This window comes from Aphelocoma coerulescens, chromosome 1A (genome assembly GCF_041296385.1).
Source record: "Aphelocoma coerulescens isolate FSJ_1873_10779 chromosome 1A, UR_Acoe_1.0, whole genome shotgun sequence".
NCBI classification, from domain to species: Eukaryota; Metazoa; Chordata; class Aves; order Passeriformes; family Corvidae; genus Aphelocoma; species Aphelocoma coerulescens.
Genome location: NC_091014.1, coordinates 79409598 through 79422050, shown reverse-complemented (window position 1 = coordinate 79422050; position 12453 = coordinate 79409598). Strand labels below are relative to the sequence as shown.

Below are 12453 nucleotides of genomic sequence, written 5' to 3'. Positions count from 1 at the left end.
TATACTAATTTCTAACTGTGATTACAAAGAACCACATTTTTCAAAGTATCTTTCCAGTAACTGTTAATTATGATGCAAGAATGCACCATTGTAATGGTCCAAAGACTATGGCACAGAAAATGCAGCCCAGCTTCTAGAAGGGATTGTGTGACATGAGTAGTAGCACTCACCAGTTTTAGACTAAACAGCCCCTGAACTCTCTTCCAGTCCTTTGTATAACAGAAGGCAAGTGGGACACCTTTAAAACCTGGCTGTTCTAGTGGCTGTTGATTGATTAGAGAGTCTTTCTGGTATGGCATGCTAGAGACAGCCGGGGGAAGAGCAGTGTTCCTTGAAAGGAGGGTGGGGAGTATCTGGGGCATGACGGAAAACAAGTCCGTGATTTTCCTTGTGAGATCAGCCCACGCCAGCTGAGAGCAGAGGGGAGGCTCTGTGGATCAGCCACCTTTGCCTGGGAGGAGCACGCGTGGCAGAGCTGCTTATTTCCACCCCCATCCTCTTCCCTCCCTTATGCCAGCCAAAGTGCTTGTGCAGCCACCCAAGAAACCAGACAGAACTTCTTCCAGCTGGAAGGGAAAATAAAGTTGCAGGCTATTTTTTTGGCTGGGATCAGCTCCCTGACCTGGTTCCGCACATAACTGCGCAAACACTTCCACTGGCAGTGGGGAGGGCGTCCGGTGGGAAATGGAAAAAGCAGCTGGGAGTGGAGGAGGGTGGGGACGAGCCGGTTCCAGCAGCATTGCTGCTGGATGTGTAACCACAGCGCTGCAGTGCTGGTGCCACCACTGGGGCTGGCCTCTGACAGGCAACGTGGGAAGAGGAGCTGAAGTTTGTGGGCTTCAGCTCTCTGCAGGAGAGACTGCTGGCCGCAGAAAGCAGCCATGCTTCCTGAGTTCCTCTCAGAAAATGCTCTCCCTTCCTCCCCCAGCTTTGTTGCAGCACTTCAGAGAGTGCCCAAGATGGCAACAGTTTCTGTAGGACAACTGCGCTTGTAACAGGGTGACTTCATGTCTTAACTCTTCCGAGGCCTTCGTCTTGTATTACTAAAGTGGGTTGGGTTTGGTTTTGAGATGCTCTTTCTCCACCCTGTAATTTTGGGTGACCTCTGCTCTATCTCAGGAGACAAGAGTGCTACTGAGCTACTATGGGTGCCTTCACCTGACTCCCTGGGAAGATGAGAATACAGCCTGACCTGTTTAGCCTTACAGAATGAAAACCAAGAGGGATACTGATGCCAGCTACTGAGCTGGAAAGCTCTAGAGAGATGGAAATGCAGCAGTAGCACAGGAACTGATTGATAAACTGGCCAAGAAAAAATGCTGGGTTAGAAAGTAGAGGAAGGTTCTTGGCTGCCTAAGTGCTGATGTTCTGAAGAAACCAGCCAGTGAGAGTAGCAAGGACAAGCAAATGAACCCGACTGGGGAAGGAGTTTGTTGAGCTTGCCACAAGGGTTACCTGCTACAGCTGCCTGTGACAGCCCGGGACTGCCCCTGCAAACCCTCCTTGTCCCAGGTCCTATTTTCTGTGTTTCACTGGTGGAGGAGCAAAGCTCAGCTAAACTGTAGTGCATGCTACTGCAAAAGTGAAGGCAAGTGACCAGGTAGGACCAAAGGCCCATTTTTCTGTAGTTTCCTTAGGAATATTAGTTCTTTTAGTTACTGGTAGGGTGATAGCTGCAGGCTGGCCAGACCAGCTTCACCTTTTATAGGAGAGAGCCACAGAGAACAGCCTAGTGTTTAGAAGAGTCATAATCTCAAGGAAGCCTCTGGAGGCAAGGAACACACACGTGCAAGTAGCACTTCTAAAATTCTCCCAGAGGGTGATAAATGAACACGTACTTCTCCAGTGAATCGTTAAATTTTATGAAAACAAGGCTAGAAAGGATACTAAAGAGTCACCTGTTCCTTCTCCAGCTCCAAGAGAGTGGAGTGGTTGTGGTACCCACAGATGTTGATCCAGCCTGCTTTGGAAGTGCTCCAGACATGTTGATTTCCAAGGCAACCTACCCCAGTGCTTCAGTAACACCATTCTAACAGTTACAAGTGGTTTTGCTGATACTTAATAAAAAAAAGTCCCTGCTGCAATTTTAGCCTGTTATTCTTATCCTCTCCACGTGGGAGAGAAGAGATTATTTCCTTCCTCTTTGCTACAGCCGTTTACATTTTTGAGGACTGTTATCATGTCTCTGTTCAGTCTTCTCTGTATTTAAGAAAACAAAAATTCTTTTGCCATCTCCTCATAGGTTATATTTCATTGGTCTCTGAGTGCTGTTGTTGCTATCTGAACCCTTTCCTGTTAAATTATCAGAGAGTTTGGACTGCTGGGAGTCTGCATTAGCACAGGTGAAAATGGTCATAGGGGTGCAGGTGAGAGAAATAATAGAGGAATAATCTTTTGTGTATTTGGATTGATAATGGGAGTCTGGAGCATAGACTGTAATTTTTGTGGGGTCTGACTGAGTAGGAGTTTTCTGTTTGTCCTTGAGAGAAAATCACTATTTTCCTCCAGAAGGCCTGAAAGATCCTAGACAAGAAAAATTCTTTTAGCACTCTTCAGCTTTTTAAAATGTTGTGGTAAACCACAGCCAGAGTGAGAATAAAGGTGGATCAGGTTGTAAGGAGCCCAAGGTCACCTCCTGAAGCTCACGTAGCTGACTATTGATGATTCCCAGAAATCCTAGCAGCCCAGGCTTGCTTTGTCTCACAAAGGAAGGATTTGTGCCGTTTGGAGGATAGCTTCTTAAGCCTCAGTGTTCTTTCCTGGTTGCTAGACTATTAGATTTTTTTCTCCCTTAGTCAAAAATTTGCACTGGAAAGGTAGATTAGGAATATTAATTAACCCTGGCAGAACATACCACTCCAGAAACAGGGAGTTTAGTTTGACTACAGCCTGACTGGCAGTTTCTTGAGCTCTTTGAGAGCTTGAGTGGACAAATAACTCCCATGTCAAGCCTTATCTTCAACACGGGAAGGTGTGAGAGGTTAGAAAAGGGTTATGTGCATTCCAACACACACCCCCTCTCTTTAGCAGCTCAGCCACAGCCTACAGAAATTACAGGTTGCTTCACGCTCTCTTTTTGTCTCCTTAGCTCGAGACAGACTGATACTTGAAACTCTTTCAACACAGTGGGTCAGGAGGCAAGCACATGTGCCCCCCTGCACACACACAGCCCCCGTTACATGATCATTGTTAACGTTGCATGATCTTTCAGTGAGCCCTGCTACAGACTTCTCTCCTGAGTTCTCAGGTGATTACCAAAACATCTTCCATTCGACTTCTAAACCTAAAACCTGCTGAGAGCTAAACTTCCTTGTGGATATTTCTACCGACTTCAGTGCTTACAGCCTTGGTCCATATCTGAGTTTGGCCTCAGCAGTGTTTCCCAGCCTTGCTGTGCCTGGCAGCTTTGAAAGCCATTTTCCAGGGTAAATCTTGGAAAACTCATCTAATTAAGAGTCCCTCTTATAAGCTTCTTTAACTTTTCTTCTGAAAGTCTCTGAATCTGGCCCTTGGGAACTCTTCGTCTCTTCCCCCTTTTTGCTGGAACCAAGTCTTCCCTGACTCTGACCCTGGCAGCAGACCTTCCTGTGAGCACATTTTGCATGCTGTGAACAAATCTGCCTGGCTCCTTATGTGGCATTTCACCTGTATGAAATTTTACCAAGGACCTAGAATGTGAAGCTTGAACACAACTGGGGTATTCACACAGACTAATTCATAATATTCGGATCGCTCTGATGTGCTTCAGCTGGAGTTGAAAGCATTTTGAAAGCAGGAAGGGAATGAGTCCTCTGCAGTGAACAACTCCCAGATTCCTTCTCTTGCACCCTCCCTCCTTCCAGTGTTCACCCCCATCTCTTTACCCACAGCCACAGAGAACTGACCCAGCAGCAAGCCGAGGGGTAAATCTGGAAATAGTATGTTAATGACATTCCCTTCTGCCACCTTTGTTTATTCCCATCCTAATGCCATACACTAAATACAAAAGAAACCCTCAGCCTTGCTAACTCTCTCCCTTCCCCCATCTCTGCCCTCCTGACAAAGTTTCCAAATAAACCTTGAAAGCCACTATCAGTTGTAAAACGTCTAATCAATGAAAGACACTGGAGTCAGTAATATGAAACCCTTTGCCTCAAGATCTCAGAGTTTCTTGCTGAACTTCAGTCTTTAAGGTCAGGCATTCTCGCTGCTGTTTGGCTTGATGTTCATTGAATGCAAAGTCAAACAAGGGGCAACCCTGAGTAGGTTATTCCTCTGTTTACAAAGCAAGCAGCGTACTGACTTCTGGCAAAGTAGAATTTAAAAGGCCATCCTCACCTAAAGGGACACGGAGAAAAATAGGGAGAGATTTTGTACAGCAGGACCTGGAGCATCATTCTCAGTGGGCTGCCTTGTCCCCAGAGTATTGATGAGCTGCAGACAACTGAAGCAGCAGTGGCTGCAAGACAGTGAAAACGTAATTTGCAAATAAATGTTTTAAAAGAAAAGCGTGTGGAGGGTAACTAAAGTCAGCACCTCCTACAAAGCCCCTTTAAATCCACAAAAGGTCCCCTTGACTGCAGTTAGCTTTACAGCAGCCCTGAAGGGAGACAGCAGGCAGGGGGAGATCCCGTCAGTGTTTGAAACAGGAGGGAGGAGGGAAGTTATTTAACAGGGTAAAAATACAAGTACAGTGGGATGAGGTAAAACCAGCAGCACCTGACAATGGCCAACACGTTCACTAATGTTTCAGCATCATGTCTCCAGGACGAGGAAGACCCATGTTTTTACAATGGTTCTAATTTGATGTGATTTAGCTCTGAGAAGTGTACAGCAATGAGGCAAAATAGTTGGGATTTTATGGTGGAAGGTGGGATTAGGAAATTCAAGGCAGTTATTGGATTTGTATCTTGAATGTACTTTTGGGTTTTTACTCTGGGGTTCCAAGGGCAAACAGAATTTTTCAGGCTCAGAAGTGGTTTTCTCTATGCACACATTTTTCCTCCCTTCTAGGATTTGCCTACAACAAATGGGGACTGAGAGGTTTTAAAGTCTGGTGTCTTCAAACGATTTTGTCAACAAGCAGCTGGGATTTGTTTATGTTTTTAAGACAGTCTATTTAGTTAAATTGCCAAGTGTTACAAGTGTTGTGGTTATGGCAGTGCCTCAGGTCAGGACCAGAAATACAAAGTGCAATAATGTATATTATTCAGAAGGTTGTGTTACTGAGGACAACCCACCCTGCAGTCAGTGGAGAGACTTTTCTCTGTCTTTCAAGGGCTTAGGAGCAAACATGTACTGATCCAGTAACTACCTACAAAATATATATTTATTTGCGGTCAAACTCCATTTTTTGTGCTGCAAATTGCAAATCAAATACTTGTGTTTAATCTGCCTTGACAAGTATTTTACCTTGCTTGGTGCAGACACAAGAGCTACTAGAGCCTTTCTGCTGTACTTTGTCACTTCCTCAGCATTTGTGATATTTGTGAGAAGCTCTTTTAAAGATATTTTGCAATATATTTTCCCAATGGAATGGAAGAATTTCAGGCCTGAAAATCACTGGTCTGTACAGTTTTGATCCTGAATAAGTATTTCACTGGGGTGGTTCCAAAGGCTTTGCTGGAATCCCTCTGATTTACACCCATATGAGATCAGCATTAGGCCCCAGTGTTTTCATTTTTCATTTGTTATTCTTGGCCCTAGTGTCCTTTTACCACTGTTGAATACAATGTTCCTAAAGCACCAGATGTGCTTGTGCGATGAGGGAATGTGGCAAAAAAAGAGATTGCAGCGATTCACTAAACAACACATGATCTCCTTTTGCTCCGTAGTCTGAATTCTGGGCTTTTCCACCAGTATAACTGCACTTATTTCTGCAGGACTGTTTCTGATTACCATTGGGAAATGAAGTTGTAAAACCTTCCTGGTCTAAGTACTTAACAGGATCATTGCATTATGCTCAGTATTAGCTTGTACAATGAACTGATGCTTAATATTATTTTGTAAAAGTTTTGGATTTCAAATCACTCTTAAAATATTTCAATCTCTGTATTACTGACTGGTTTCGAAGTATTATGGGCTTTACTGCTTTTTCACTACTTGCTTAATGCTCACATTAGGTGCTTGAAGATCTTAAGTAATATAGTTGTTACAGATAGTTCAGTTACCAGTTTCACATAGTTTATACCAGTTAAAACTGGTGGGAGATCCAAATCTGGCCCAGTATCCAGATTCCTTTGATGTGGTAGGAAGAACAGGTTCAAATCTGCAGAGTGCTCCAATCTTAGACAGCAAAGCATTAAACAAAGTGCTAAGCTTTAGCTGAATGAGTAATGTGACCAAACAACCCATCTGCTCCTCAGCCTGCACAGCCAAGCCCTGTGAGCACAGGGAAGCGAGGCTGCCTGGGATCACCTGCATTATTTTGTGCTTGAACATGAGACTTGGCTGCTGTATCCAGCTACTCACAAAGTCATCTGGTTCAAAGGTCTGAGGCATGTTCACTGATCATGGAAGTTACAGAGAATTGTTTTCTCATGCAGGCAGCAACAGTAAATTTAGTATTTTAGAGTAATGTTTTGTTCTCAGTTATACTGCAATATATTTGGAGCAGGGCACTCGATGTCAGAAATTCATCTCAAATTAATGCTGGTACAAATGGTGCCAGCATCTTCTCCAGTGAGTCTCTTTCTGCTGCACCCACTAAACCCCACTGAAATCTAGCAATGGGAGCAAGATCAAACCTTTCCCTGCATGTGCATGAATAAAAGTATTTGTATGTCTAAGCGAGTCCATCCCAGCTCAGCCACGAAGCACGGGCTGCCAGGACAGAAGAGAGGAGGAAAAGGTGCTGTGCTTGATACCAGCCTGGATTCCCAGGGATCCATAATTGACTCATCCTCTGGCAGAAAGCAGAGCCCTTGTGGTAGATACCAACTGGTGGGATTACATCTGTACAGTCATCCATTATGTCTGTTTCTCTGGGCACAAGTTCTTCTCACAAGGTACTCAAAATGCAGACAGGGTCAGTCCTTTTTCTCCTAAAAATATTAGAAAACAGTGTTGGCAGCACTTTCCCCTGAGCCAATCTGCAACGTGTTATTTAGCAGGCAATGTTTTATGTGGTGCTGCTTTAAGCTCAGAAGTAAAATCAGGGATTTAACTAACTGTGGCAGTTAAATTCTGTGTCACTTTCTTTGTAAATCTCTTCGTTTATCTCTGTCTAGAATTCCCTCCTAGTCTCATTAAAAACATGATATTCAGTACTTTATTCTTAGATCCCTCATGTAATCCTTGCTCTCTGCCTAAAACACTGTCTCTCATCCCAGAGGGGGCTGAATTGCAGTGATGAGCCAAGTGCTCTCTGTGTCCGCAGTAAATAATCAGGTGATGAACAACATTAGGTGCTTGGAGATCTCTGAACAGAGGATACAGCATGAAGTCAGTCAGTCCTGGGCAGGAGCGTGTGGGGGCTCTGGATGATGGCTAAAGTGAGAAGGCCAGGTGTGTTGACAATCTAACATAACCTGAAGATTTACAGTGACCCACCCTTTCTCCTCTTTTCATATTCAGTTTTGCAGGGTTACAAAAGAAATTATATTACTACATACCTTTGCATAAGTTAAAGGTGTCAAAGACGTTAAAAAATCAAAGTAATCTCTGTGGACTTTAAAATACTTCCTGTTTTTACTGTCTTACCCTGTGTATTTCACCTGGGATCTGAGGGGGTTGTTCAAGGAATAAGAGACCACACCATACCTGTGTTCATGTTTAAAAAACCCTACTGCTGTGATGGTTCTGTGACACAGATCTTTTTCCCAGATGACCAAATACCTCTCCTCCAGAAGTTCTAAGGGCTTGATCAAAACACATTGAAAGTAATGGAAACATCCCCAATTACTGTAAGGTAACCCCAGAACTCTGCTTGTGCCATTTCAAACGTCTGCTCTTTATGCTGTAAATCCTCCATCCCGGTAGGTTAATTATGTATCAGCATTCAGCATTCCTTTACGAAGTGATTGGGATGCTCCTCAAAGTAGTAAGCAAAGGAAAAACAAATATATGTTATTTTTCAGTCCACCATCCCATGCTTAGTTCTAAGTGAATTTCATGTCTTGAAAAGTGTCAGGTTGATGGCCCAGGCGCAGGCGTTCTCCTTTCATCTACAAACACTTACTCCAGCAGCAGAACAAAAGCCTTCTCCATACTGATCCCTGACAGTACATCTTCAAACTGCAGAGACTTCAAATGGCAGGCCCTTTAAGTCCTTGATCTGTCTGGCAGCCTCTGTAACAAAGGGGCAAATCTGTGATGGGGCTTTTTATGGTACACATCTCTAGCTCGACTGGGAGTCTCAAATTGTCTCAGAGATCAGTGCTGCCTAATATTATTATGCACTGGTGTTCTAAAAATAGTTCTGATTAGATTATCATAGATAGAACCCCACAGAAATGGCTTAGAATGCTAACAGTTTATTTTGGAATAAACAGAATTTTTTCCTAGTGAAATCTATCATTATGCTAGAAAAAAAATTCCTCCCACAGGAATTCTTTTTTCTGTGCCCATTAACTAATATGAAGAGTGGTTTGGTTTGTTATAATTTTTACAAAAAAAAAAACCCTGTGCAGTAGAAGCAAAGAAATATGATAACAAAGCATTTCTCACAAACTTCTCCAGTCCTGTGTAAGTGCTGACGAGGATACCCAATTACACCAGGCATCTGTGACTGCCCATCCTGTAGGAGTTACAAGCTTACCTCAGTCTAAGGCAAAAGAGAATCACAGTCTCTCCCAAAATATAAACCATAGCAAACTGAAAGCATACTGGGGATTATGAGTTAGTGTGAAAATGCAACCATCTTGCTTTTGGATGCCTGAACCAGGATTCCAAAATCCACAATTTATAAATATCAAACTTCATCCTGACTCACTTGGGTTTTTTTCCTTCTCATTATAGTAGAATTACTGTTTGAAGAGTACTTCTTCTTCTTCTAAAACTGGTATAGAAAGGAATTTTTCCTGTCAGACAGCACCTGCTGTCTGAGTGAAAACAGCATCCTTGGAAACTGGTATTTTATCCAGGTCACCTGCAGACAGAGGCTCTGGGCCTTCACTGCCTCTTCCCCGATTTGGAACATCACCGGATGTTTTCCCTCATCACTCAGGGCTGCTGGCAGTGTGCATCCTTCAGCCAGGAAGGTGAAGATGGGGGGAAGAAAGCAGAGTAGCTTTACAAGCAGCTTGTGGAAAGGTGCTGATAGAGGAAAGTTCGGTTCTTTACCATCACAGGACGGTCTTGCCTCCTGGCAGCTTATGATAATGAACACCCTGGGCACTCGCCTGAGAGCATCTCAGTTTAAGCTTTTTTCCCCATAATGAATCAAAGGCAAGGAACAATTCAACCCACCAAACAGGGAAAATCCCTGTCGTGCTTCTGCCCAGACAGGCAGTGCCTGTTGGATACCCCAGGGAAAGGGCTGCCTTTGTGTTGGCCTGTCTCTGTGTCCATCCCCCTCCGAAGCACTGCATCTCCTCTTCCCTGTTTGCATCCCTCATCTGGGACCCATGCCCTTGGGCAAATTCCCAACACCTGTGCACTTGTCATTACAGAGCTGGACCAGCTGCTTCTGCCAGCTCTTAGAGGGCCAGCACGCCCTGCTCCGAGCAGCAGCCAGGGGAAAAGGACAGCGTGTCCTTCTGCCAGCCTCCACCTAAACCTTCACCTTTCAATGGCCCTGAAGCAGACAGGGGTGGGGACTTTGTACCCAGAGAGGGATGGTGCCACCAGCAGCGCTGGGAGATGGAGCATCCCTGTTGGTATGAGCAGCCTGCTGTGTGCTGTCTCAGTGTGGAGCTGGGTGTGACAGCAATTAGCTTTTCTTTGGAAGCAACGGGAAGAAAAAGAGAAGTTCCGTTCACATCACAAGATTTTATTTTCACGGGCTTTTTGTCCATGCCTTACTGTATCTGTCTGAGGTGCTCCTGTATTCCAGCAAAACAGAGATCCAAAGGATAATAAAAACAATGAGAAAACTGAACCGGAGAAAAGGAATGTAAGGAAACAATATGGAGCACAAGTAAAAAAAAAACCAAATCGTGTTTTACACTTACAAATTCCCTCTCAGACTAACAGCTAGCCAGGAGTACTTTAAAGGGATAGGCAGAAAGAAATGAAATTAATTGCTATGACCCACAAGTAGACATCATGTTGTAATTTGCAGGTGACTAAAAACTGGCAAACAACAGAGGGACAGCCTAATTTTCCAAGGAAACTATATAGTAGTCAGGCCCTTGATTTTGAAAATGCTTTTTATGAGTTCTCTGCCCAGTGAGCTCCATGGATTTACTTCAGAGGGTTGCACAAGCCTGAAAGCCTTTGAGCTTTCGACGGTCTGTACCAGAGTTCTGAAAACTCCTGATTGTTTCAAAGATCCATTTTGTTTGAAATGTTTTGTATATTTTAACTGGTTCATACCTCCATAAAATTTCTACTCTCTCCTCTGTTCTTTCAGTACAATTTAGGAGCAACTCCATAGAAGTCAGTGGTGCTTGTTGTAAGACCTGCCTCACTGAAACACTGTTTTTAAAAAAAAGTTGTTTTTCCAGCAGCATTGGTATTTCCTCCTCCTCCCCAAACCACCTCACCTTTTTCCAGTCATCTATTCTTTCGACTATTATTTTAAGTACACCAGTAACAATATTGATGTAAGTTCAGTCCAAAGCGCTTAAAATAATAGAAAACCACAGGCGAACCCTTTGGCTTCTTCTTTGTGCTCGGTGTGGAACTGTTAGCACAAAAGCTGATAGCTGATAATGAGCAACCCTATGGAGAAGGATGCTGGAACACTGAGCTGTTTTTGCCGGCTAATCCAAAGTATAAGGAAGTTAATGGATGACTTTATACTTCGGGCTCCAAGATGATGGGCTGGTATCAGGTTTTGAGAGGATGTATAATAGGCTAATTGTTCTGAACAGATAACAGCAATTTGCAGCTGGATGGGTATAATGGGGCATTCATTCTAGAATGTTTCAACATGCGGTAAAGCAATTTTTTTTTTACTCTTTATAAACCAAGAAATTTAATACAAGAGAAAATTAATAATTTTGAAAGAGCTGAATTGCTTAACAGGGATATCCTACCTGCACACCTGACAATGAACTCATCAGCTGATTGAAAGTACTTATACTCCAAATGCTTTCAGGATGGACTGTGGAGTGTTGTGTGCTGCCTGCATTACCTGCAGAATTACCTAAAAAGACACATACAAATATAATCAGAATTTTAGTAAGAAGTATCTATGGTCATTATATTTGTAAAACACAGAATAACTGAAAATGAGTGTAATTTGATAACCTTATGGAAATAAGAATCTGGGATGTTTAAGTCATTGCTGAAGCCAAAATGGCAAGGCTGAGTCCTGGCACTGGCTGCAGCCTGTGCTCCCCTGCAGGCAGCCAGAAGGGGATCTCCAGCTGCAAGCCCAAGAGTCCAAGATAACAATCGCTTGGAAATGTTTGTGCCAAGAAGTGTGGCTCCATTACTGCTCTGCCACTAATGCAAAGGATAATAGAATCAAAGATGCAGGTCTGGAAGGGGCCTCAGTAAGTCCTTTAATTGCTTTCCTGCCCGAAGGCAGAATGAACTGTACTCACACTATTTCTGGTAAATGTGAGTCTAACCTGTTCTCAAAGGTCTCCACTGATGGAGGCTTTGCAGGCTCAGAGCACAGGGCAGGTGCTGATGACACCCAAGGTGGGAAGGCAGGATGGGAAGGCAGACAGAGGTGGAGAACCAGTTAACCAGGAGGAGCTGGGTCCAAGAGCAAGGGAATGTGATAAAAGGAAGCAAAAAAAGTGGAAAATCTCAGCCACAACATCTGTAAGAAAAATGTAAAGAATGGGGAGCATAGGACACAAAAGCCAGAGCAAGGCTGTTTGTCAGGAATTAATTGAGGAAACCTGGAGTTCATACAAGAGGAAGTTAGGTAAGAGGAGGAGGACTTGTACAGCAGGAAAAGTGGACTAGTGCTGGAATCCTCACGCATTTTATTATTTTATTTTTTAAATAACGTTATTCTTCTTGTTACTTGACCCATGATCCTATGAACATTCGTGCAATTGTTACCTTGAAGTCTCTGTAGATACCCAGAGCACACTTCATGAATTGCTGTGATCTAGAGGTGGTTGCTGTGTCTGCTATATCCATGAATAAAGGTCTCATTGTCAGCACTGAAGTGTTTCCATATAAAGGTGAGAGCACATTATAGTCAAGTGTGAATGCCTAGCTAGAGGTATAAAGTTCTTTCCTGAACATCCGTCAAATAATGCTGCCGTTGAGGAGCTGCTAGACCATTAGGGAGAACTTCTTTCTAAGATAAAATATTTGGTATATACATTTTTACAAGCAATTTGCATCTGAAAACAGTAGACCAGTACCAGATGAGGAGAGGAAGGTAAGAGAAAGGAGGAGGAA

The 12453-nt window shown here is 43.5% G+C and overlaps 1 long non-coding RNA gene across 1 annotated transcript; it reads right to left on the bottom strand.

Annotated features, from left to right (window-relative positions):
• Positions 1 to 4918: 4918 nt before the first annotated feature.
• LOC138104793 (uncharacterized) lies at positions 4919 to 9477 on the bottom strand. The gene is made up of 3 exons (XR_011148294.1): positions 9388 to 9477; positions 8159 to 8268; positions 4919 to 7022 (listed from the first exon to the last, which is right to left on the bottom strand). It is a non-coding gene; the product is annotated as an uncharacterized lncRNA (long non-coding RNA).
• Positions 9478 to 12453: the final 2976 nt, after the last annotated feature.